Here is a 27,599-nt window from a genome sequence, read left to right as displayed (position 1 = left end):
ACAGAAAGATAGGTCAAGAAACCGGAAAGTGCATTTCCCCCACAGGAAGATGAGACGCCCTGACAGGAAGAGTCTTCCGCACATAGGAAAGTGCATTTCCACAAAAGGAAGAAGGGATTCTAAAACAAAAAAGACACTCCCCCATAGGAACATGTGTTCCTACACCGGAATGGACACTTCCCCCACAGGAAGGAGAGTTTCTGTGTGGTAGTTTTATTTCCAAAAGGAAGTCGATTTTTCATAAAGGGAAGATAGGTCGGCACACAGGAACGAGCACGTCCCACAAAGAATAACCTGTCTACACACGGAGGGATATTTCCTAGAGGGGAAGAATAGTTACCTAGAGGAAGTTTGTTTCCCCACATGAATGTCTGATTCATTCGCAGCATAATAGGTCCGCATACAGGAGAGTGCATTTCCCCCAAAAAAATAAGGTTTCTTCAAAGGATGATTGTTTGCCCTATAGGTATAGGCGTTCTCCAACAGGAAATTTTGATTCCCCTACAGGAAGTTGCGTTTCCCCCACAGGAAGAGAGGTCCACATCAGGAAAGTGCATTTCCCCCACAGAAAAATGGGACGCTTTCACAGGAAAAGAGATCCGCACAAAGTTCAGTGCAATTCCCCAAGAGGAAGTAGGGTCCCAAAAACAAAAGGGACACTCCCCCATAAGAATATGGGTTCCTACATTACAAGGGACTTTTCCACCACAGGAAGGAGGATTCAACATCGCGAAGTTTTCTTTCTAAAGAAAGTTGGCTTTCCATCAGTGGAAATAGTTCTGCACAAAGGATCCTGCATATCCCCCAAAGAATGACGTGTGTACATACCCGAAGTGATATTACCTCCAGAGGAAGAAGAGTTTCCACAGTGGAAGTATTTTTTACCCACATAAAGGAACTATTCTTCAGAGCATAATAAGTCCGCATTTTCGGAAAGTGCATTTCCTACATAGCAGGAATCATGTCTCAAAGGAAGGTAGTTTCCCCGCAGGAAGAGGTTCCTCCAAATAGAAGCTTCGATTCTTGCACAAAAAGGGGCCATTTCTTCACAGGAAGAGAGATCTGCACACAGGAAATTGCATTTCCCCTAAAGGAGGAAGGTTTCCTACAATGGAAGGATAACTCCCCAGTAGGAAAATCGGTTGCCATTCCGGATGGGACATTTCCGAACAGGAAGGAGGGTTCACAAAACGGGAGTTTGGTTTCCACACGGGATGTTGCGTTTCCATTACAGGTCGAAAGCTCTGCACACAGGAATGTGCATTTCCCCCACAGTAAGTTGGCTGCGCAAAGTAGAAGGAAATTTCACCCAAAGGACAAAAGCTTCCACACCGTAAGTTTGGTATCCCCTCAGGAAGATGGATTCCATCACAGGAAGTTCGGTTTGGACAATGAAAAGTGCATTTCACACACGGGAAAAAGGGTTTCCTTCCAACAAGTGAATTTCCCCCACAGGAATAGTTCTTCTCCCAACGGAAGTTTCATTTCCACCACACCAATATGCACCTCCCTCACATGAAAATAGTTTCACACAAAAGATAATGCAGTTCCCACACTAGAAATAGGATTCTCACAAAGAATTTGCAATACCCCCAAAGGAAGTTGGGATTCGCTCAAAGGAAGATAGATATGCACACAGGAAAGTGCAGGTCCCACAAAGTGTGAAGTGTTCACACACAGAAAGGGACATTTCCCCCAGAGGAAGAATGGATCCCTCAGAGGAAGTATTGTTTCCCCAAGTGAAGGAGCCATTCATTAAGACCCTAATCGGTAAGCGTACTGGATATTGCAGTTCCCCTACAGGAATTAGGTTTCCTCACAGAGTGTTCGTTTCCCCAACAGGAATAGGTGTTCTCTAACAGGAAGTTTCCATTCCCCCACAGGAAGGTGCGAGTCCCTCACTGCAAGATAGGTCCACAAACAGGAAAGTGCATTTCCCACACTGGAAGCTGAAAGGCCCTCACAGGGAGAGTCATCCACACACGGTAAAGTGCATTTCCCCCACATGAAGAAGGTTTCCTCAAAGGAAGTTTGTTTCCCCTATAGGTAGAGGCGTTCTCCAACAGGAAGTTATGATTCCCCCACAGCAAGGTGCGATTCCCTCACAGGAGGACAGGTCCACAACAGGTAAGTGCATTTCCCCCACAGAAAAATGGGACGCTTTCTCAGAAAAAGAGATCCGCACACAGGAACATGCATTTCAGCAACAGAATGTAGGGTTCCTAAAACAATAGGGACACTCTTTCATATAATATGTGTTCCTACACCCAGTGGACATTTCCCCCACAAGAAGGAGTGTTCACCATGGGAAACGGATAGAGATGGAAACATCAATATTTGCCGGGAGCCGGTCCATCCTGCTGTTTCAAGGGACCTGGCATATATGGCATACTGTTCTTAATATGTTTGCTCACCTTCTTGGCACTATGTGCTTTAACCAAGGTCACCTCTTTGAGAAAGGTTGTATCCCCAGGTAGGTTTTTTCCCCTGAAGTAAGGGAGGGAATTAACCTCCTTATCTAAGTACCATGTGGGTAATTAGTCACATTAACTACGAACAATCATGCTTAAACTACATAATCTTTACTCCCTGGAATGGAGATAAGAAACGCCCTAACCTTTGGAATAGAGATTGATAGGATTGGAATCAACTGTTATAAATACAGATGTAACAAGACAACAAGAGACAGAACTTAGAAGACAGAACCAAAAGACACAGAACCTAGACACAGAACCTACACAGAACCTAGGGACAGAAGAACTTAGCTGGAGAGAACATGTCAAATGATCCTGGATAGAAACTGGCCAAAGAACCTAGAGACAGAACCTAGTGAGAGAACATGGCAAAAGATCCTGGACAGAAACTGGCCACAGAACCTAGATACAGAACCTAGGCACAGAACCTACACAGAACCTAGAGACAGAAGAACTTCGCTGGAGAGAATATGGCAAAAGATCCTGGACTGAACCTGAGTACAGAAATTGGCAAGGAATCCTCGCACCTTCCTATTTCTAGTCACCTGACTAGAACCTGGTGACTGAACCTGGCTGGAGATCCTAGCAAGAGAACATGAACACAGAACCTGGCTGGATATCCTAACCAAAACTTCGCTGGAAATCCTGAACAGAACTTGGCTGGAGATCCTGGCTAGAGATCCTGGCTAGGCTGCTGATCAACTGAACGCTGTCTCTGTGTCATTCCGTCTTTGCTGACTCCATCCACAACTTTGGGGACCCCTGGACCTGCTGGGGTTGGAACCCAGCATCAGGCGCCAGAACAGGGACCCCTAGGTAAGTGCCACTCTTGGGATGGATTGGACTCTACCGTAGGAAGAGGGTGGATAGTCTTCGCCGACTCCATCCACACCTTTGGGAAACCCTGGAACAGGATTCCCCTAGGTAAGACCCCCCCCCATTGAGAACCCCCACATTCAGGACTGGTAGGACTCCACCAGGGTACTGCAGACCCCCCTATAGAGGATAAGTAGGGTAAGAAGGTGGATAGTACAGAACTTAGATTGAGAAGATGTGCCATACTGAGTCCAAAGAAAGAAGACTCTGTATTGATTCTTAGATTGAGAAGATGTGCCATACTGAGACCAAAGAAAGAAGACTCTGTATTGATTCTTAGATTGAGAAGATTTGCCATACTGAGTCCAAAGAAAGAAGACTCTGTATTGATCTTTAGATTAGGAAGATGTGCCACACTGAGTCTAAAGAAATAAGACTCTGTATTGATCTTTGAACACATATGCTTGCTAGCAGAGGAATTAAGGTTACTCCCAGTAAGACAGAACGTTTTATACAAGAAGTATGTCCATGATTTTCTGAGGAAGGAAAGGAAAATGGAAAGGCATGGGAGGAGGTAGGCCCAAGGAGCCTTATCCTTAACCCCACTGCAGTCTTTCCACAGCAGGAAAGTGCAGGATTGGCAATCTCTCCCTGGGGTGATAGATCAGGACTCAGGTAATAGCGGAAAGCGCCGATCCTACTCTTAAAATGGATACAAGAGAGCATTTGGGGATTTCCTTTTTAATGCCTGCTTTTAAAAAATAAAAAAAGCGGGAATATGCCGGGAGCCGGTCCATCCTTGCTGTTTCAAGGGTCCTGGCATATATGGCATATTGTTCTTAATATGTTTGCTCACCTTTTTGGCACTATGTGCTTTAACCAAGGTCACCTCTTTGAGAAAGGTTGTTTCCCCAGGGAGGGATTTTCCCCTGAATTTAGGGAGGGAATAAAACCCCTTTAATAAGTGCCAGGTGGGTAATTAGTCACTTTAACTACGAAAAATCATGCTTAAGCTACATAATCTTTACTCCCTGGAATGGAGATAAGAAACGCCCTAACCTTTGTAATAGAGATTGATAGGATTGGAATCAACTGGTATAAATACAGATGTAACAAGACAACAAGAGACATAACTTAGAAGAAAGAACCAAGAGACACAGAACCTACACAGAACCTAGAGACAGAAGAACTTCGCTGGAGAGAACATGGCCACAGAACGTAGAGACAGAACCTAGTGAGAGAACCTGGCTGAAGAACCTAGAAACAAATCCTGGCTACACAACCTGGATAGAACATGGCAAGAGAACCTGACTAGAACCTGGTGACTGAACCTGGCTGGAGAACCTGGACAGAACCTGGCTGGAGAACCTAGTGAGGGAACATGGCTACAGAACCTTGCTGGAGAACCCGGAGAACCTGGCAAGAGAACATGGACACAGAACCTGGCTGGAGATCCTAACCTGAACATCGCTGGAGATCCTGAGCAGAACCTCTCTGGAGATGCATACCAGAACTTGGCTGGAGATCCTGACTAGGCTGCTGATCAACTGAACACTGTCTCCGTGTCCTTCCTTCTTCGCCGACTCTGTCGACGCTTTTGGGAACCCCTGGACCTGCTGGGGTTGGACCCCGGCAAATGATGAGAGAGAATCATGGATCAGCTGCCTCCTGTATCACCCCCTCCCCACTGGGGATCCAGCCCGCAACGAGGGCTTGTGCCCTGACCGGGAATCAAACCAGGGACCCTTCAATACACAGGTTTACACTCTCCCCACCTAGGCACACTGGCCAGGGCCACAGTGGTTTTTTCTTGAAAATATACATTTCTACTATTTCAGAAAAGAAGAAAGATCAATGATGAGTGATCATCCTAGATTGGCTGCCTTCTGCCAGAAGAAAGAGTGGCATGTGTTCTCATCGGCTAAGCAGAAGGAATAGGCCCTGACCAGTGTTGTTCACTGGTCAGACCTTCGGATGCCCAGGGAAGGGTCGCTGGTCGGATTCCAGGTCCAGAGCACATACCTGGGATGCAGGCTTCATTGCCTGCCCCGGTCTGGGCTCCTGTGGGAGCCAAAGATCCATGTGTCTCTTGCATATTCATGTTTGCTTTTTTGTTTCTTCTCTATCCCCTCCTTCCCTCCCTCCCTCTGTCTGTAAAAAACATATCCTCTGGTAAGAATTAACCAAAACATAAACAAGAAAAACGTACAAAGAAGGAAAAGATTTTGAGGGTGTGAAAAGGCAGCATACCCCTAAAGAAAGGCACCATGATGAGCGGAGCATTCGGCTCCGCTGATGTTTTTCCACGGAATGTGTCTATAAGATAAAAATAAAATGTCTGAGTGTCTCTCAGCTGGCCAGATCCTGACACAAAAGGACGAGGCCATTCTAGCGTGGTCCTTGCAGGGTCTCCCAAGCCACCACGTTGGGGCGAGGCTCTGCGGCGGGGGGTGAGGCCAGGAGGAGCAGAGGAAAGCGAGGCGTGAAGGAGGCGGGGAATGGACAGAGGAGGGTCCTGCACGTGCTCCCCTCTACTGAGTTGTGTCGCTGCTCCCAGAGTCCCCCCCACTGAGAAGATGGGAGCAGACTCACCCGGTGTCAGTGACCGAGGGACATACAGGCTGAGGGACACACAGACTGAGGGACACATAGACCGAGGGACACAGAGACCGAGGGACACAGATAATCGAGGCTGCAGTGGCCTGGAGCGGTGACATCCGTGACCCTGTGACCACTGTGTTGGTTCCTTTTATCCTCCCAGATGTACCTTCTCAGAGGTTTTTGACTCCAGAACCCTGGATTCCAGTTCCACAGACAGCACCTACTTCATGGTGACTCTGCCCAAGACCCAAGACCTCTCTGGACAACCATTCACACATCAGTTGTTTGGAAAGTGATCTCAAACTTATTCTATATAGTTATTGCATGTATGAAAAATAAATCAGAGCCAAGCAGTCATCTGTTTGATGTATTATACATTTGTATCATACATACATTTTAGTTTAGAAAATGACATTTCTCATTCAAAGTTGCCTTCCTAAGTGTAATTAAGTGAGCATGTTAAAAACTTTGTAAGAGTGAATGTTTTACTTGGCAAATGTTTAGAAACTTGGTAAGTATTACTGTGTATTGCTGCCCAAGGAACTGTTGGGGGTCATGTGTTGTCACCAAAGCAGAATGTTTGCTCAATGACTGGTCCCCTTGTTGAGACAACCTTCATGGTTTTCCCTTCATTCTGTTATGAACCTATAGGCAGAAGGTAGAATTAGGCTTGTACTGATGCCACAGCTCCCACCTGCTGTGATGATGGAAACAGGCCTGATGCTCCAAGCATCATGAGAACACCAGCAAGCGAGGCTCAATGACTGAGCGTTGACCTATGAACCAAGAAGTCCCCTTGATTCCTGGTAAGGGCACCCCCATCACCTGATTGTTTCTCTTTGTCTCCCTGTCCCTCTGTGTCTCAGATCAAGAACAACAGATTTAAAATAAAACTGGAAACTGTCCAATCTGCTCCTATCCTCCTCCCAAAAGGTATCAGATTTTACTGAAAACACCCACCACTTGTCTTCCTTAGTCATCGTGAGAATTCCAGTTCATGAATGTTCAGAGCATCTCAGTTTCAAACGTGTGTGCACATGTACACCCAAACAGCGGAGCATCACATCCTGGAGAATTTTCCATTTCCTTCCAAAGGAAGTGAGATGTCTCACACTGGAAATGGAAACAAATGGTAGGAAAAGCTGGGCATGGAGATCAAGGCTAATCATTGCAACCTGGGAATGATGTACTCAACAAATCACAGCATGAATAGTCAAACCAGAACCTTCCTGTATGTGGAGGTTTGGGCACGGGGACACCAACATTTTTAATGTGAATGAGGACTTGATTGTGCAAAGCTTTCCTTCACCCCCTGAGAGATACTCAGCAGAGGTGCTGAGCCACTTGGAAATGTGTGCTGTTTCAATGCGATGCTGGGGGTGGGGGTTTGCCCCTCCTGGCCTGAGCAAGAGAGCCCACCTTCCAATGTGCACAGGACCCATGCTTGGGTGTCAACAGCTCCATGACTGTCGGCTGGCTCCTCCCCAGTCCGCTGAGACCCACAGAAAACAATCTCCCAACTGGCAGATTTCTCCTGGTCCTGAGGTGTTTCGGGATTGGGTTAATGAGGGATAACACAAGTATGAAGGTGTGGCTCAAAGGTTGCTTCTGAGAGTTTCAGGTCACCCACCCAAGCCCTCAGTCATTGGAGGGAATGAGGTATCAATTCTTCACATAGAAATGCCATCATTTTTTAAAATATATTTTTTATTGATTTCAGATAGAAAGGGAGAGGAAGCGGGGGGAGACGAGAGAGAGAGAGAGAGAGAGAGAGAGAGAGAGAGAGAGAGAGAGAGAGAGAAACATCCATGATGACAGAGAATCATGGATCCGCTCCCTCTTGCAAGCCCTACACTGGGCATCAAGCCCACAACCCGAGCATGTGCCCTGACCAGGAATTGAACCCTGACCTCCTGGTTCATAGGTGGATGATCAAGCACTGAGCCACACCAGCCGGGCAGGAGAGGGAAGGTCATGGTCCCAGTTCGTGGGTTTGGTGACCCCTTCAGGAGCTCTCCTCCAGGAACAGGTGCTGTGCTAGGTCCCTCAGGCTGAGGGGTGACGGGCCCTCACCGCGTGTGCCTGCTCCCTGCATTGATGTCCGTCTGCTCTGTTGTAAGAAAAGAGGGGCCTCTGGTTGCTGTGGCCCCGTCGCCTCCCCAAGCAGAGGCTACCTGTTCCCTGGAGCCTCGCTGGACTCCCACCCATGGGCCCATGAGCATCAGTGCCCCAGGCCTCGCTGGACATTACCTGTGAACCGTTGGCCAGGAATGACCGACACGGCCTGCCTGCTCTGCTCACGCGGGTCCATGGCCCATCAGACTCCCCATAAGAAACGTGCAGTGAAGGATTTCAGACGGGTCAGGGTAGGGTTAGACCCGCGGACCCAGGTACAAGGCCAGCACCAGGAGCTGCTGCGAGGTGGGCTTCGCACACACTGTGAGGTGAGGTGCACCTAGCAGCTCTCAGCAGGGTGGCGAGGGCCTGTGTCCTGGTAACTCGCAGTGCCGCAAGCCCAGGCTCAGTGGGAGGGGGTGGCCACGGAAGGTGCATGCCTGACCCCACGCCTCCTGCTCAGGCAGCCGAGTCCACGCAGAACAGTGGGGCTGCGCGAGCTCTAAACTGGCTCCCGGGCCCCACGCCCTCTGCCTCCCTTGTCCACCTCAAGGCCGGGCAGACGCTGTTCACCGAGAGACGCACGTTTTAGCCACCTGTGCCAGAGGCGCCGGTGCTGACCACACTCTGAATGACACTCCAAAGCCTGGGTCACCCTCCCGCTTTATAGCTTGGAAAGGGGCACAGAGACTTTGGGGGTCTTGCCTTAGGACACACAGTTGTGAGGGCAGAGCTGAGACTCAAACCCTTGTGGGCAGACCTGGCGGCCACATGCTATGCCCCAGGTGAGATGCCGATGCTACTGAGGCAGCAAGAAGGGTGAGGGCGACCAGTGCCCAGACTGAGGCAGCACAGGTGTGTGCACAGGCACACGGGCACTCACACACACACATGCACACACACACACACACCTGTACACACCCTCTCTGGCTTTCACCTCTGAGGCTACAGAGGTCTGAGGAATCAGGGGCGGAGCCAGGAGAAGCCAAGGGGTTGTTGGGGTCCTATTCATGTTCCTGGTGAGTCTGTCTTAATCCCTCTCCCTGGCAGGAACCTCACTGGACTGATGCCAGATTCCTACCTTCCCGGGTTCAGGTCTGTGGCTGAGCATTCTTTGAGGCCCTCCTGGAACTCTGCTTTCAGTGATGAGTGGAATGAGGCATGTCGGCTTCAGGTTTGTCTGGACACAAAATTTATTGAAACGAGGCCAAAAACACCATGAGGGACATTGGTGTTGACATCCCCATAGCACTTAAGGAACTGTTTGTCTATTGCCTCTCCTCTTGAAAGTGGAGGATGTTTGACCAGTTTCTTCTGTACTAAGTACACTCTTGGGGAAGCAAAGGAGCCAGCAGGCTTCCTCTGAAGCCCCGTCAGAGCTGGGATATGAGGCATGTGGTGCCTACACTTGCCCTGTGGCTGCTGAGGTGCAATTTAAGGCTCATGATGCATCCTCCATGCAAACACCGGGCTTCTTCCCTGAGTGTGTCCTCTGGTGTCGGATGAGATTGTACTGAAGTGTAAAGCCTCGCCCACACTCCCTGCAAACATATGGCTTTTCCCCAGAGTGTGTCCTCTGGTGTTTGATGAGATTGGACTTAAGTGTAAAGCCTCGCCCACACTCCCTGCACACATATGGCTTCTCCCCTGAGTGTGTCCTCTGGTGATTGATGAGATCAGACTTCTGTGTAAAGCCTCGCCCACACTCCCTGCACACATATGGCCTCTCCCCTGTGTGTGCCCTCTGGTGTCTAATGAGATTAGACTTCACTGTAAAGCCTCGCCCACACTCCCTGCACACATATGGCTTCTCCCCTGAGTGTGTCCTCTGGTGTCTGATGAGATGTGACTTCTGTGTAAAGCCTTGCCCACACTCCCTGCAAACATAGGGCTTCTCCCCTGAGTGTGTCCTCTGGTGTCTGATGAGAGGTGACTTATCTGTAAAGCCTCGCCCACACTCACTACACACATAGGGCTTCTCTCCTGAGTGTGTCCTCTTGTGTATGATTAGAGTTGACTTATCTCTAAAGCCTCCCCCACACTCCCTGCAAACATGGGGCTTCTCCCCTGAGTGTGCCCTCTGGTGTCTGATGAGATGTGACTTCTTTGTAAAGCCTCGCCCACACTCCCTGCACACATATGGCTTCTCCCCTGAGTGTGTCCTCTGGTGTGTGTCGATATGTGACTTATCACTGAAGCCTTGCCCACACCCTCCATGCTTGATTGTTACAATTTTTGACATTCTTACTTCCACAAATAATTTGCCTGTGTTCTTTGCGTTAACATTCTGGCCTGTGCTGGGCTCTTCCTCCATTATTCTCTCAGGTTCACTGGAGCTCCCTGTTTGTCCGTTGGGAGGCTTGAAAGAGGCCCTTGAAGTTCCCCTGTGCCTGATCCTTTTAAGCAAAGGTTTGGACCTCCATTTGACCTCTTGACCTTCAGCTTTGTCATTCCAGCCATGTGGACCAGTCTGTTGCTGCTGCTGTTGATTCTGACGCTCTGGGCCAGCTTCCTCCGCCTGGATGTGCTTTACTGCAGATGCTCCTGACAGAATCTCAGAGGGGTGATTGCGTTTCACATGTTGGCTGAGGAATGTCCGACTGGAGAAGGCCACAGAGCAGGAGGGACATGGGTGGACCTCTGCCTTTGGTTCTGCTGGAGAAGAAAGTTTTGGTCAGGGCAGGTGTGGGCAAGCCTGCCTGTGCCGTACGCTCTGTCTCCTGGTAAGACCCGTCCCCGGAATCATTCTAGCTGTGTTGACAGTGCAAGCTCTGCCTCCCACAAAGTGTTCCTTCACTGTCTACTTTTCTTTTTCTTTGTCTGCACTACTCTTCTTCAGAAATCCAGAGACCCCATATCAAAAGTCTTTTCTACAGCCCTGGCCAGTGTGGATCAGTGGATAGAGCCTCAGCCTGTGGACGGAAAGGTCCTGGGTTTGATTCCCATCAAGAGCATGTTGCCGAAACCGGTTTGGCTCAGTGGATAGAGCGTCGGCCTGCGGACTGAGAGGTCCCAGGTTCGATTCCGGTCAAGGGCATGTACCTGGGTTGCGGGCATATCCCCAGTGGGAGATGTGCAGGAGGCAGCTGATCGATGATTCTCTCTCATCGATGTTTCTAACTCTCTATCTCTCTCCCTTCCTCTCTGTAAAAAATCAATAAAATATATTAAAAAAAAAAGAGCATGTGCCTTGGTTGCAGGCTTCTCCCCAGCCTGGGCCCTGGTCTGGGCGTGTGCAGGAGGCAGCCAGTCAATGTGTTTCTCTCACATCGACATTTCTCTTTGTCTTTCCTCCCTCTTCCATTCTCTCTGAATATCAATGGAAAAATATCCTCGGATGAGGATTGAAAAAAAAAAAGGTCTTACAGCTCAAGGACCATCAGAAGGCATTTCACTCCTTATATGGGTTGTACTATTGTGACCTTTCCATATACATGTATCTTCTAAGTCATGTTACAGAGAAAAACCACAGGCCTGGCCAGGTATCTCAGTGGTTGAGCATCAACCCATGAACCAGGACGTCACCAGTTTGATTCCTGGTCAGGGCACATGCCCAGGTTCTGTGCTCGATCCCAGCAGAAGGCAGCTGATCCATGTTGATATTTCTATCTCTCTCTTCATTTCCCTTCCTCTCTCTCTCAAATCACTAAAAATATTTAAAAATAGAGAAACCATAGACCCCAACTAGCAATTGCTTCTCTCTCAGTTTTCCACAAATCACAAAATGGAAATATGTCCTTCCTAACACAGTATTCCTACTTGGTTTCTTTCAGTGTTAGCCTACTTCAAATACACTACAAAGTCCTGTTTCAGAATATCTTTCCAACCATCCCCTAGCTAGTTTGGATCAGTAGATAGAGCTTCGCCTTGGGGACTCCAGGGTCCTGGATTTGATTCTAGTCAAGGGCACATACCTTGGTTGCTAGCTCAATCCCCAGCCCTGGTTGGGGTGTCTGTGGGAGACAAGCTATTGATGTTTCTCCCTCTGTCTCTCCCCCTTCTACTCTCTCTTAAAAAATAATCAGTGGAAAAATATCCTTGGGTGAGGATTAACAACCACAACAAAAATATTTCCCCAACCTGCTTCTTAAACTCCTGACTCCCATCTCTCTCCAGCCAGTCCGCCTTCCTCTCTCACTGGGAGTTGAAATAATCTCGGAGGGGATTCCCCACTGAAGTTTATTTCCCCAAAAAATTAACAAAGCATAGTTTTAGAACATGCCACTCTGCAGCTGAAAACTGCTCAGTTGTCCCGTCTCACTCAAGAAAGTCCCCAGTATCTCAGCTTGGATCATAGGCACTGTATTTCCCGGCTGCTAGGCATCTGTCCAACCTCTGTTCTTGCCCTCTGTACTGAGACTGAGACGGGAGTAGCCCTCAGCCAGCTCAACACCCCACCTCTTTCCTTCCCTGCACCAGCCACTCCCTCTGCCTGGGACCTTGTGACACAACTGTTGTAAATGTTGTCTCCTGAGAAAGCCTTCCCTTGACCTTTGCAATCCGACACACCCACCTTCCCCTCACACTGATCCCTAGGCACTTGTCCTGGGCCCGTTTTCTCCAAAGCGCTAACCACTGTGTGATATTAAGCACATGCACATATGTCTGCCGAGGCTTCCATCCTTCACCAACCAGCTGCTCAGGAGCAGTGATTCTGATCATCGTGTTAATTGGTATTTCCAGCTCCCAGAACCCTGTGTGGCACCGAGTAGGAATTCACATGACAAGTCACAAAATAATGAATGAATGCATGTTAACACACACATTTCATTTAGAAATATGCAGTAAATGAAGAAGAAACAGCTAAAGTGTTAAAAAAAACAACAACCCAAAAACAACCACCTTGATGAGAGAGCTGGTTAAGTACCTGAAACATTTTTTTTTTTTTTTGGCTCTGATTTTTTCAGCACTATATGATGCCGTGCATTTTGTGCATGAAGTATTTTTAAAAATGTAACACAAATTGGCCCAGGCCATTGTGGCTCAGTTGGTTGAGCATTGTCCCATTCACCCAGAGGTAGCCAGTTTGATTCCTGGTCAGGGCACATGTCAGGGTGGTGGACTTGATCCCCAGTAAGGAGAATGCAGGAGGCAGCAGATTGATATTTCTCTCCCTCTCCCTTCATCTCTGTCTCTAAAACCAATAAAAGCATATTTTTAAGAATTAGAACAAAAATAAAAATATTAAAATTATTCTTAAGAATCAAAGACCTATGTGATGAGCCATCAATTTCTGAAGCATCTGATTTGAAGCTTTGCTGACTCTAGAGTGGATTTTACTCTACTTGAGAGTTGGAGCATGAAAACTTCTAAGAATTCTTTCTTTCCATGTTGAAGAAGAGTGGTGCCCACCTCTCCCGGCCACAAGCTCTGTCTTCCACTTGCTGCCCCACTTGATGCCCAGCTTTTGGCCATACTCTTCTCCATACCAGACCAGCAGCTCACAGCCCGTCCTCACGACCCGGCAGGTTCGGTAGAAAATCTGCCTGTGATATTGAAAGGCCACCAGGTTCTGTTCTTCCTCATCCCGGGCGCAGTTCACGTACCTGGCGTTGAGGCAGATGAAAGGAAAGAAAACCACAGGCGATGAGCTTCCACTACCTGTCATATCGTGTCCAGATCCTCACTGACGCGTAAGGCCCTCAGCACTGATGGCACCCACCCCCATGCTCCTGGGGAAACTTCTGTTCAATGTCCAAGCCTCTGTCACAAGGTCATGTGAATTCCTGTCTCTATGTCCTGCTCACAGTGCTCATCCTGCCTAATGCCATTTCCAAAGCCTCATTCCAGACTTCCCCATCAAACCCGGTGGCCTCTAGCTTCTCTAAGCTGTAAGTCAGGTTCTGTGTTACACCCCAGGACTCGGGGCTTGCTCTAGGACTCACACCATTCAACATTCAGTCCAAGTCTCCCTTCTCTTCAGAGGCCTTTGTCGAGTCTCCCCACACTTTATTGAAGGCATCATTCAGTTGCCTCCCCCAGGTTCCCACAGAAATGTCGAGGTCTCTCTTTCTTAGAAAAATAACACAGAACAATAGTAGTTTATTCATAATCTGTCTCCCCTGACACAAGAGAGCCTCTCAGGAAAGGGCCATGAGCACTATGACTCTGCAGGCTCCAACATCCAGTTCTAGTTAGAACTGAGTCTGGGATGATGTGCTGCCCTCACAGGTTTAGATTATCCTTGGTTCAAGGCTATGTGGGCACTAGGCACTTGTTGAAAAATAGGAAAATTAGAGTTAAATGTTTATGAAATAAAATGTTTCATGTCCGTCTGCAGTAAGTCCTCCCTAGGGACATGGATTGTGTGATCTGTGTAAGTAATGAATTCCTTCCTCTAAACTGGAATATAGTAAGTGTTTAACTAATGTCAGTTAGATAAATCACAGAGTAATCCAGGGTCCTCAAGGTTTTTCCCAGTGCCCAAAGTAGAGACTTCTATTTTGAGGACATATGCTATACTTTTACCTCTTTTTTTTCCTAAATGTCTCTAGATGTTAAAGATCACTGTATGGAGAAAAAGGGGGAACAGAGTACTGAGGGAGACCATTAAGGAGGCATGATGGGAAGGACAGACATGTGGTTTGTGAGGCATGAGTGTCCTCTCCGGCACCCAGAAGCCTAGTGACCTTACCTCATCCAGTTGGCCTGAGATGTATCCTTTCCATCCACATACTCATAGCAGTTTCTCCCTTTGGTGATCTGCATTTCAGGAAAAGAAGTTAAAGGCTGTGTGTGTGTGTGTGTGTGTGTGTGTGTGTGTGTGTGTGTGTGAGTTTGTGTGTATATAATAGAATAATTACTTTATTCTAGTGTCATCAAATCTCTTTCAGCCTGCATGGTGATTCAACTGCCAATGGTGATCACAGGACATTTTTCTTACTCATCATCTACACTTCTTAGTCAATTTGTCCACTAAGCAGGAGCCCCACAAGGGAGGAGTCTGTACCACTTTGCTCCCATTTACCCTCTGATCCTTAGAGAGGAGCTCCATGTTCATGCAAAGTCCGCCCAGTACACAGAGCTAACTAACCATATGGTCCCCATCCATGTCCTAGCATGTAGAAGGTGGGGCAATCCAAGCCACAGGAGGGCCGGGAAGCCAGAGGACAGGGAAGAGGTAAAGTTCTCACCAGCCAGGAGTAGCCGCTGTTGGCTGTGGCTTCATCTTCTGTGATCTGACCCTCATAAGGGCCAAAGTGCAGGCCCACCGGCAGATCACATTCCTCATTCCACACTCCAAGCCCAGCCTCAGGGATGCCTGATGGTCCGATTCTCAACCCAGGGGGCAGAGTGAGGGCTGAGCGGTTGGCATGCCCCTTGTCCACGGCACTGTCTTTTACAAACGTAGGAGGCCCGTGCACAGCACAGCTGTCAATGAAGAAGTTCTGACACTTCTCACAATCTGGAGGCAAGAGCAACAGGGATTAGTCAGGGTGCAGTGCATGTCCCTGCACTTGAAGAGTTTCAGAAAGAGCTCCCATCAATGAGCCTCAATCCTATATTCCCGGTCACGAGAGGAAGGGAATGATTTGGGCACCCAAAGACCAGTGAAATTATTGCATCAAGGACATAACATGCTCCTTGGTTAGGGTGAGCTTACACAGGTAGTCATCGTCCTGGGGCTCGCTGATCTCTTGGTAGACATGGCCCTTTCTCTCTCGTAGGCTATACATCTTCACTTCGATCTCCTTTCTCCTGAGGTCTACATGAGAGAAGAGCTGGTGAACGAAGTGGGTCTGGAACATGAGTCCCTGACTTGTCAGAAAGCACACAATGTCTTCCCATCAAATGATCACCTGTTCTTTATAGTATCTGGTATTTTCCTCCATTAACTAAAAGACTAGTACGCAACACTGACTACCGATGGCTGATTCAATTTTAGTTTCTAGATGATCCCATTATCAGGTTCAACCTTCCAAGCTTTGGTCATTCATAAAGTATGTATTGAGGGCACGTTATGTGTTAGGCACTGAGTAAAGATCTGGGCACACAACACCAAGAGAATATGGGTGCTATTATCACAGATGGATTTATTGGACAACTTGCATGTGCCAATTGTTTGAGATTTAATTTAATGCTTTCAAACTATATGTGTCCATGTTTCCTTATGTTCACTGTATACATTAGCATTAAGGAGCTCAGAGAGTTTGGAAGATTAGCTCAAAGCTTCAGTGCTAACTCCAGTTTCAAATCCAGGCCTGTTGAAAGTCCACCCCACATACCTAGGCTATACTGACCAGCCTTTCTAGAGGAATTAGTGGAACTGAAATCTCCAAATTGTTGAACTTACCCAATTTTGATCTAGGGTGCTTTCCAGAGGTACTTGCTTCTCCAGGAGGGGGCACTGGTTTCTGGGTCTGCTCTGAGCCACTTGTGGTCAACAAATTTGCTGTTCCTGACAATTCCTTCAAACTGGACTCATTACTTAATGGCGCCCTGGACTTTGCCTTCAGTGTGAAAGGCAACGGGAAATAAATGTAACGTACATTTATTTAATTATGTAGGGTTTATGATATACATGACTTTAATGAACACTTCAACAACTCTTGGAAATACCTGGGAAGTATGAAAATTAGAGGAAAAAGAAATGGCCAATGTGGGTTTTGAATCGAAGACTAGAACCCATGCCTTAAGGCTCTTTCTTTCATAGCACATTGAGAATGAAGGATACTGGGAAGAGAATAAGACATAGTTGGGCCCTAACCAGTGTAGTTCAGTTGATAGAGTGTCGGCCTGCAGACTGAAGGGTCCTGAGTTGAATTCTCGTCAAGCGCGAGTTCCTTGGTTGCAGGACCCTCCTCCCTGGCCTGGACCTTGGTCTGGGCTTATGCCGGAGGCCACCAGTCATTATGTGTGTCTCTCACATTGATATTTCTCTCTTTCTCTCCCTCTTTTTTCTATTCCCCCTAAAAATCAATGAGAAAATATCCTTGGGTGAGGATTAAGAAAAAAAGAAAGAAAGAAATAGTTGGCAGAGCCCTGGCTGGTGTAGCTCAGTTCGTTGAACTGAAGGGTTGCCGGTTCCATTCCCAGTCAGGGCACATGCCCCAGTTACGGGTTATTGATCCATGTTTTTCTCTCTCACTGATGCTTCTCTCCCTTCCTCTCTCTCTCAAATCAGTAAAAACATATTTTTTAAAAAGAAATGGCTGGCAGAAACCTACCACGACAATAAAGGAAATTATGCTAAAATGTGCAATTTACTATATCATGGAAAGAACAGTTGTAATTAGATTAGTTGGTTCCCACCAATTCTGTTTGAATAAGGTTGTGCTACTAGCCTGTTCTCTTCATTTTCCTGACCTATAACATGCTAATTCTTAATGTTATAATGAACATGAAATATAATGATGTTCACCAAAGTGTTCTGTGAGCACTTTGATACAGTATGAATGTGAGATTACAGTCCTGCTATCAATGTCCCTCTCAGCCATCTCTATATTTGAAATCACGTGTAATTTATCTTCATTATTCTTTGACCCTACTCTAGTTTAATTTGTAAATTTGAAAGCACTCTTTCAGCAAACATTCAGGAGTCCCTCAGGGACCCTGAGCTGGGCCTGGGACTTCTGAGAAGAATCTGGTGTGAACCAAAGAGCTCACAATGCAGAGGTAGGCAGGCGGAGCCAATGATTCAAACAAGATGACACTGTCCTAATTAGAGCTCAGAGAAAGAAGCCATACTTCTTCTGACTGGAATGAGCATTCAAAACCAGTTCCAGATGAGCTTCTATTGAATAGTGTGTCATCTCTATGAAGTTCTTAAGTCACTTTATTTATTGTTTATTGTTTCTGAATCGTCAAACCTGAAGCACCCCAGAGTTGAGAGGCTTTCTTTTATTTGACTGGGAGGCTCTGATGCTGGGGTTGCTATATCCATCTTCATCTGGGACCATGCACCGTGCAAACTGCCTATATATCAGTGAGCTTCTGCAAGTCGGAAGTCTTAGTGCATTTCTCACTGGAGCATAGCAGAGCAGAACTGCGTTTGGAATCATCAGTCAGTGAAAGATGTAATCATGTATGGATGAGACAGTGGAAAGTGCATAAAACTATGGAAATTTTAATGAGCTTGTAAGTGGTTTAGAGATGAAGCTATGGATTAGATTGCACGACCACCGATACTGTGATTTCAGACATACAATCAAACACTTGTATATGTCTGAAACCTCAGTTTCCTCATCAGAAATGGTGATACTTATAGTACCTACCTCATAGGGTTGTGGTAAGGTTTAAGTGAGTTTATGCACGTAGAATTCTTAGAGTCTGAAGCATTGTGAAGATAAGACCCGTGGTAGCTACTATTGTTGCTGATGTTATTAACGACTAAGATGATATTGGGCATTTTGTTGAAGAGGTCAGGAAAGAAAGGTGGCACTCTGATTTTTCCTTCTCTTCCCTGCATTTGCATCCAGGAGGAAGATTTTCTTTTCCACAGGATTTGGGAAATACTCACCTTCTGATGTTTATTCTGTTCCACTCTGAGGGCCACCCAAGAAGGTTTAGCTAAAAGATGGTGAGAAATCAATAATATATATAATTTCAGAGAGGAAGGGAGAGGGCGAGGGAGAGAGAGAGAGAAACATCAATGATGATAGAGAATCATGGATTAGCTGCCTCCTGAATACCCCACACCAGGGATCAAACTGGCCGTGTGCCCTGACCGGGAATTGAACTGTGACCTCCTGGTTCATAGGTCGACACTTAATCTCTGAGCCACGCCTGCCGTGTGAGAAATCAGTTTTGGTTGGTAATTGTTTCAAAATCTGGAGATTTTTATCTTTCAGAATTCTGAATTATAGAGTAATCCCAGGACAGACCAAGGATGATTGGAAAATGTTTCCTGAGGTTTCATTAGGCTTATGCTTTTATTGGGAGCATCAGCTAATTTTCTTAAAATGTTAAAAAATAGCCCTAGCCAGCTTGGCTCAGTGGATAGAGCGTCAACCTGCGGATGGAATGGTCCTGGGTTCTATTCCAGCCAAGGGTGCATGCCTGGGTTGCGGGCTCATCACAGGTGTGCAGGAGGCAGCCAATCGATGGCTCTCTCTCATCATTGATGTTTTGATCTCTCTGAATTCCTCTCTGAAATCAATAAATATATTTTAAAAAAATAGACAAAACCCCATCTGTACTTCATCCTCTGTTCAATATATATATATTTAAAGTAGAAGCCCGTTGCACAAAGATTCACGCAATAGGCCTTCCTTCCCCTGGCTGCCTGCACTAGATTTCCTCTGGCACCGGGGTCCCAGGCCTTTGCTCCAGCCACTGAGGAGAAGCCAAGCCTCTTCCGTCTTCAGTCTTCACTCCAGCCAGAGCCTTCAGTCTTCTCTCAGCGGCTGCCCTGGTTAGGCAAATTAACTGCCATCTTTGTTGGGTTAATTTGCATGTGTATCCTGATTGGCTGGCGGGCCTGGCAGAGTGACACCAATTTGCATGTTTCTCTTTTATTTGTGTAGAGTGGCCTATCCCTGGCTGGCCATCTCAGTTGGTTGGAGTACCATGTTTTAAACCAAAAGGTTTCCGGTTTGATCCTTATTGGGGCCTACACAGGAGGCAACTGATGGATGTTCCTCTCTCACATTGATGTTTCTGTCTCCCTTTCTGTCTCCCTCCCTTCCTCTCTCTAAATTCAATGAATATCCTTGGGTGAGGATTTAAAAAATAAAATTGCCCTAAAAAGCAAAAATAAAAAATTGGCCTTTCATGACACAAGTATAATAAAGGTCATGTAACTGCAAAGAATCTCTACTCTGTAACCCAGCGCTTTCTCCTCTCTGTCTTCTGTCTTCACACTGGCCTTGTCCAGTCCACCTTGGACAAGGCACCAGGACCACCTTGGCTCCTTTCTTTCTTATCCTTCCTCCTTTGCACATTTGGATTGTGACCACCTTCTCTAATCACTAGATTCTGATCAGCATCACACAGTCTTAGGGACAAAGACTCAGGTCTAGTCACCACATAAACAGAGTTTCGGGCAAGCTGGACATAACGTCGTGACTTCAGCTATGTTTCAACCTCAGACCCATGGAACTACAGACCCTACCAATCAGACTTTCATGAAACCTGGCAGATGATGCCATGGCTGCCATGGAACCTGATACAATGATGAACTACTTCCTACCCTGGCGCACAACCCAACCCCCTAACTACCATGAGTAATAATTTTCGCATATGTCCCCATGCAGGTCTTAGAGCACTGCTCACCTGTCAAAACTTCCTCCTTCTATGTGATCACAACTCTTCTGAATTAGTTATTTTTTACTCACTGTTATATTTTTGTATACTTACTTGTTAATGTTCTATAAGTATACAATTATATTATTATTCTATTTTATTTTTTCCACCACCATTTATACTCCTGTATTATTATTTTTTCATCCTCACCTGAGAATATATGCTTATTGATTTTAGAGAGAGAAGAAGAGGAAGAAAGAGAGGGAAACATGGATGTGAGAGAGAAACATCGATGAGTTGTATCCCATACACACCCCGACTGGGGATGGATCACGAAACCTTTTTGGTGTATGGGAGGATGCTCCAACCAACGGAGCCACCGAGACATGGCTATTCAATTATTTTTATTTTGAGAGAATGTTTATTAAAACTAGGGACAGTGAAACAAGGATAGAAGCAGCAGCAGGAGAGAGCTTAGGCTGGGCTGCTGTGTTGCTCTAGAAAGGTTAAAGGAAAGAGTTCAGCCTAGGCGGGCGGCTTTGGCTCATTGGAAAGTCATAGAAAAGGGGCCTTGGAGCCAGGTTCAGGGGGTTAGCCTGAATGAGCTGCCCCTGCCCGGACTCCCTGGTGCAAGTCTCCTGGGTCCCTTAGTTTAGGAGATGCACACCGAGTGGGGGTTGGGGGGAGGAGAGGGGAAAGGGTGAGGGGTCTGTGTGCTCCCGGAGAGAGAACAGCTTAAAAAATATATATATTAGCGCACCATTGCACGAAATTTATAAATTTCTGCACCGTGGGAATGGCGGTGGTGGTGGTGGTGGTGGTGGGGGGGAATTCCTGAGCCCGGCCTGTGCCCTCTGTGGCTCTGACAGTCTGGAAGTCCTGCGATCCATCGCTTGCAGAGGGAGGTCCCGTTCAGTAGCCCCAGCTCTGCATTGGTGGCCTGGGCCTCCCTCTTTGGGGTGACGGGGAGCCCCCATTGATGACCCAGTGGCTAGTGGCCTGGGCCTCTCTCTGCAGGGCATCATGGGGGATTGGGGGGCCGGACCAATTGCGTTTCACAGGCCTTGGCTGGCCTGGCGCCAGTGGGTGTCATAGCCTGGTCATCTGGTGGGTCCTTCAGCTGGTCCGCCCTGGATTTGCATATTATGGTTTCATTATTGTAGATTTGGGGGGTGGGTCTGGGTGAAGGTGAGAAAAGGGGGAGAAATGGGGGACCTCTGTGATAGTGTCAACACTAAATCTGTATATAATTATTGTTACACATTGAAAGAGGTTTTATGACCCTGGCCAGTGTGGCCCAGTGGTTGAGCCACGACCGATGAACCGTGAGGTGGGGGGCCGGCAGGAGGCAGCCATGGAGGTTTCTCTCTCACCTGTTTCTCTCTCTCTCTCTCTGTCTCTCTCTGTCTCTCTCTCTCTCTGTAAAATAAATTATTCATAGAAAGGGGTTTATGTGAACAGCCCCTGGCTGTGTAACTGCTCTGCCTCTTGCTCCTCCCCGGTAACTCCCGAGAGGCCGCCCGACCTACACCAGGTCAGGGTCAGGCAGCTGCGCGCCCTCCGCCCGCACCTCGTGGCCTCGGGGTCCACTCGTCATCCGAGTCCTCGGAGTCCTCCACCCGGGGCCTGGCCGTCCTCCCGCGGCGACACATGAACGCGGGTCGAGGGGCCCTGAGACCTGGAAGGAGAGAAAGAAAGAGTCTGTCCTGCAGGCGAAGAGCTGAGGGACAAACAGCAGAGCCAGCGCTTGGCGGGGGCAGAGCCCGGGGCCCTGGACGGAGCACCCCCGCCCCGCCCACCCCGCGGCCCCGTCCCCCCTCGCTCACCCATGCTGAGCAGCGCCTCGTAGTTGCTCTTCACGTTGCGGTGCCGCGCTCGCTCCCAGGCGCCCATCTGCGCCCACTCCTCCCGGGAGAAGTAGATGGACACGTCCCTGCAGGCGGCCCTGGACTGGGGGAGAGACCGTCCGTCCGTCCATCCGTCCTCCCCGGCCCGAGGGGCGGCGCCCCGCCTCCACCCCGTCCCCACCCCCGTCCCCACCTCCACCCCCTCGGACCCCCTTACCTTAGGCCTATGCCCCGCTCTCCCCGCCTCCTCCACGGGGCGCTCCTGCAGGTCCCTGTCCGGGTCCATGGTGCCGCCAGCGGAGTCCCCTCCCGAGGACACGGTGCCTGTGGGAGGAGGAGGCGCTGAGGGGACCGCTCCCACCTTGCAGGGCAAACCCCCCCCACCCCCCCAACCCCCAGACAGACCGGGGCCGCGGCCATTATGACCCACTAGGGGGCGCCTCCTTCCCGCCGCGGTTGGGGGGTCCCAGGGGGTACTGAGGGGCCCGGTCAGGGGGGTCTGAGGGGCGCGTTCCAGGGACTGAGAGGCGCAGTCAGGGGGAACTGAGGGGCGCGTTCTGGGGGGTCTGAGGGGCACGGTGGGGGGTCTGAGGGGAGCGGTCTGGGAGGTCTGAGGGGCGCGGTCAGGTGGGACTGAGGGGAGGGGTCTGGAGGGTCTGAGGGGAGCGGTCTGGGGGATTTGCGGGGAGCGGTCTGGGGGGTCTGAGGGGCGCGGTCAGGGGGGTCTGATTGGCGTGCTCAGAGGGATCTGAGGGGCGCGGTCAGAGGGGTCTGAGGGGCGCGGTGGGGGCGTTGAGGGCCCTTGGGGGTGGAGGTGGTTCGCCTTTACAATGGGGCGGGGGGGCTGTGCCGAGAGGAACCGGGTTCGGGAATGGCACCCACGATTCAGGAGCAATGCACGCGGGAGGAGGCGCCTCAAGGGGCAGAGACGTCTCCGGCTTAGGAGATGGGCCCGCTGGACAGAATCCGGGTCTTTCTTGCCAGGAAAGTTGGGTGCTCGGGTCAGAGGATTTGGGACTCCTGTGAAGAGATTTGGGGTCTCAGGGACAGCCTCCATGGTTTCTGTCTCGGAGTTGGGGATTTGGTCTTCCTGGGTGCCGTGGTTAGGGAGCCCAGGCTCGGGGTGTGGTGTGTCTGACCTTTGGGGGATTGAGCGTTCCTCTGGGCGCTGAGACCGGGGGTCCTCCGGGTTAGCGCACTTGGGGTCCCTGGAGGCTGACAGAGTGGGAGCCTCTCGGGAGGACACCCTGGGTCTTCGGCTGGGGGTTTGAAGGCCAGCGGCAAAGGGTTTCCCACGCAAGGCTCCCGTTTTCCTGTCTGTCTCCAGGCCGCACTGCGAACCTGGCCGAGGTCCCCTCAAACCCGCGCTCCTGGCCGCGTGCTCCCGCCCTCAGGCGGTGTGCGGCCGGCTGAGGGGGAGCTTCCTGCCTCCAGAGCGTCAGCGCCAGCCGCCAATGAGTGCTGTGGTCACGGGGCCCGGCCTGCCAATGGGCGGTCAGAAACGCGAAAAGGGCGGGCCATGGAGGTGGAGCCTTCCTGCCAGTCAAGGAGAGAATCCTGTGGAAAGAGCCCGCCCTGCGCTCCCAACCCCCCATGGTGATTGGCTGCCCTGGGTCCTGCGAGTGTCCGTCAAGAAGCCTTCAGCCACTGGGAGGTGTCCAGGGCTTGGATTCCCGCTGCGTATGGGCGGGACCCCGGGAGCCGGGAGCCCCCAGCCAGGACAGGTGTTGGGCTGAGGCGGCCTTCCTGCCGCCTGACCGAGTCTCTCTTCCACCCGACGGTGTTTAGGTCCCGGACTGTCTTCCAGGCGCATTTGTTGGCTTCCTTAGCGAGAGGACCAGATGGTAGGTGGGGAGTTGCGTTCTGGGAAACAGGGATTCCCACTAGACCAGCGGTTCTGAACCTGTGGGTCGCGACCCCTTTGGGGGTCAAACGACCCTCTCACAGGGGTCGCTTAAGACCATTGGAAAACACATGTATAATTATATATTGTTTTTGTGATGAATCACTACGCTTTAATTATGTTCAGTGTGTAACAATGAAAATACATCCTGCATATCTGATATTTACATGACGATTCATAACAGTGGTAACATTACAGTGATGAAGTAGCAACGAAAAAATTTCATGGTTGGGGGTCAGCACAACATGAAGAACTGTATTCAAGGGTGGCGGCATTAGGAAGGTTGAGAACCACTGCCTTAAAGGAAGCTGTCGAGTGGAAGAGCAAGATGGTGGCGGTATAGGCAGACGTGTCCCAGGTCGTGTCCTGGAGCAAATGAAGTGAGCAGCTGAAACTAGTAACATCCACCCCAAATTGGCAAAATCGCTCAGCTGGTGAGACGGTTTGCAGCCGGGAAGACCAGAACTCCCCTGGAAAGGTAAAAGCCCAGGGATTTGGGCAGGAAAGTTTGCCAGACCTCTGAACCCAGAGAGTCGGAGGGAGACCGCGTGGCAGACAGCCGCGTCCCTTGGGACAGGCACAGCCCCTGACAGGGGAAAGGAGAACCGCCAGGGGAACTGAGAGCTGGGTTCTGTGATCACAGAGGACTGAGCCTAAAGGGGGCAGCCTGAAGAGCTGACCAGACCATGCAGTCCCGGTAAGAGAAGAAGCCTACAGAAACCAAGCCTTTCCCGTTTCCGCGGCCAGCGTTTGTTTGTTTGGTTTTACTGAATCCTGTTCATGGGACATTTCGGATACAGACACTCACCTGTGCTGAAGAGAGGGAGAGTGTGCGGAGGAGTGGAATCTGGGGAGAGACTGAGGAGAGAAGGGGGGCCGGGAGAGGTGGCAGCGAATTGAGTTCTGAGACACCCCCGAGCCCAGGTCCGGGGCAGACATTCTCTCTGGAGAGTGAGACTCCTCCCCCCAGCCCCCAGGCAAGGAGCACAGCCACACCCAGATTCCACCCTGTAGGAGATCAAGGATTAAAATAACCTGATCAGTACCTGGGAGTTAACAGGGTCTGGCCTATAGAGGGATTTTCAATCCCAGCAACAACACAGCCCCGGTAACTAACTATTATGCAGCCAGCTCTGGGCAGTGAACCTCCACTGGACAGAGAGGCCCTATAGCCTCAGAGGCCAACCCCAGAACACTCCCACCCAGAGGCTGACCCACAAACTGACTCGTTGCTAAACACAAAATAAGGCAGTCTGGGAAACAAATGCGGCTTGCTTTAAAAAAAGGACTGTGGTTGACAACACAGAGGAACAGTGTATCGCAGGGAAACTCAACACTCTCCTGAATACCTGGCAGGTCTAAGGCGAGCCACACTGAAGAATAGAAGAACCGAAGGACCTTCACTACTGCAATTTTTTTTTTCTTTTTTCACCTTTTAACTACGGAACCAAATTTTTTTTCTTTGTTTTTTTTTCTCCTTTTTTTCCTTTTTTTTTTCTTTCTTCTTTTTTCCATCACCTGATTTTACCCTTTTATTTACTACCTTCTTACTTTTAACCAGTATTATTACTGCTACCATTTTACCATTTTTTTTAAAGTGCCATTTTATTTTCTCTTTATTTTATTTTGGGATTAGTGTTCTCCATTCTATTTTCATCGTTATATTATTGGTTGTTTCTAGTTTGCATTCATCTCCAGGGAGCTGTTGCTGGAATTTGTTGGGATTAATGGCTGTTCTGTAGGAGTATTCTCCTCGTATAAAATAAGTCTCCTCCCCTCTTCCACTTCATTCTCTCTTTTCGCTCTTTCTTTTTCTTTTCTTTTCTTTTCTCGCTTTAATTTTCCCCCCTCCTTTTTCCCAATTTCATTTTTGCACTCCTTTTTTTGGTCCCTACTTTTCTTTTTCCTCTTTTATCTTTTTCTCTTCCTTCTTCCTTATCCCCTAATTCTCTTAATTCAGGTGGTCACCTTTATTTGGGGTTATTAATATCGTGAATATATTTGTGTATAGTGCCTGGTACGTGGTGCCTTGTTGTGTTGTATTTTGTGCCTTTAAATCAATGCAGCAGATCCAAGCAACAGCAACCTCCTGAGCAACAACACCCTCTGCTGAGGAACAGCAGCTGTACGTGAAACCTCGCCCCACCAGACCGAAGAGCCACCACAGCTGTGAACAGCACCCACCAGAGGAGCTGCTGCCAACTGAAGAGCAGCTGCTACCGCAACTGCCCGAAGAGCAACCACAGACCAAGGAGTCACTGCCACCAAGGGAGCAACCACTGAACGACTCAATGTCTAGATATGTCAGTGAGATCAAACATGCGTAGACAAAGAAACCCCCAAAGGAAAGAGAAGGAGGACTCTCCAGAAAAGCAGCTAAGTAATACAGAGCCAGGCAACATGACAGAAAAAGAATTCAGAATAAGGGTCCTAGAGTGCACAAACCGGATGGAGGAAAAAATCGACAACCTCTGCAAGAAGCTAGAAGAAACAGATGAAAAAATCAACAACTTAAGTAAGACCCAAGGAGAAATGAAGAGTGATATAGCTGAAATGAAAAACTCCATTGAAAGTATCAACAGTAGACTAGGAGAAGCGGAGGACCGAATTAGTGAATTAGAAGAAAAGGAAGCAAAACACACCCAAACTGAACTGCAATTGGAGAAAAAAATGAAAAGTCAGGAGGAGAGCCTAAGGGTGCTTTGGGACAACATGAAACGAAACAACATACGAATAATAGGGGTACCAGAACAACAGAAGGATGAACAAGGATTAGAAAACCTATTAGAAGAAATAATATCAGAAAACTTCCCTGAGGTGGGGAAGAAAAAAGTCACGCAAGCCCAGAGAGTCCCAAACAAGGTGAACCAAAAAAAAAACCCACACCAAGACACATCATAATTACCATGGCAAATGTTCAGGACAAAGAGAGAATCCTACAGGCTGCAAAAGAGAGACGGAAAGTTACATACAAGGGATCTCCCATTAGATTGTCAAATGATTTCTCAACAGAAACACATCAGGCCAGAAAAGAATGGACAGAAATTTACAAAGTGATGCAAAGCAAAGGACTGAATCCAAGAATACTCTATCCAGCAAGGCTATCATTCAAACTTGAAGGGGAAATAAGAAGCTTCACAGACAAAAAAAGGCTAAGGGAGTTTATTACCACCCAGCCAGCAATGCAAGGAATGCTAAAGGGACTGGTATAAAAATAAGAAATAAAAAGCTCAGAAAGAAAACAGCCACACAAAAACAGAAATGGCTACAAACAAGTACCTTTCAATAATAACTTTAAACGTAAACGGACTAAATGCTCCAAACAAAAGATATCGAGTGGCTGAATGGATAAAAAAAACATGACCCATACATCTGCTGTCTACAAGAAACCCACCTCCTTAGAAGGGACTCACACAGCCTGAAAGTGAAAGGATGGAAAAATATCTTTCAGGCAAATGGAAAGGAAAAGAAAGCTGGGGTAGCAATACTTATATCGGACAAAATAGACCTCAAAGTGAAGGCCATAACAAGAGATAAGGAAGGCCACGTCATAATACTAAAGGGATCAATACAACAAGAAGATATAACTCTGGTAAACATATATGCACCCAATGCAGGAGCACCCAAATTCATAAAAAAACTCCTGGAAGATATCAAAGG

At 48.4% G+C, this 27,599-nt stretch overlaps 1 pseudogene across 1 annotated transcript in view; it reads right to left on the bottom strand.

The window, feature by feature from the left end:
- The window catches only part of LOC308512508 (histone-lysine N-methyltransferase PRDM7-like), a 76,543-nt pseudogene that overhangs the window by 34,832 nt on the left and 14,112 nt on the right, over window positions 1-27,599 (bottom strand). The window contains exons 2-11 of the transcript in view: window positions 22,467-22,535; window positions 22,254-22,360; window positions 22,016-22,139; window positions 21,760-21,867; window positions 17,570-17,589; window positions 16,300-16,456; window positions 15,610-15,711; window positions 15,140-15,411; window positions 14,641-14,708; window positions 13,400-13,552 (exon numbers count right to left, since the gene is read on the bottom strand). The product of the transcript in view is annotated as a histone-lysine N-methyltransferase PRDM7-like (transcript). The remainder of the gene's footprint in view (window positions 1-13,399; window positions 13,553-14,640; window positions 14,709-15,139; window positions 15,412-15,609; window positions 15,712-16,299; window positions 16,457-17,569; window positions 17,590-21,759; window positions 21,868-22,015; window positions 22,140-22,253; window positions 22,361-22,466; window positions 22,536-27,599) is intronic.

Source organism: Myotis nattereri, assembly GCF_964212035.1.
Source record: "Myotis nattereri genome assembly, chromosome: Y".
In the NCBI taxonomy this organism is placed as follows: Eukaryota; Metazoa; Chordata; class Mammalia; order Chiroptera; family Vespertilionidae; genus Myotis; species Myotis nattereri.
This window is presented reverse-complemented; position numbering and strand designations above follow the sequence as displayed.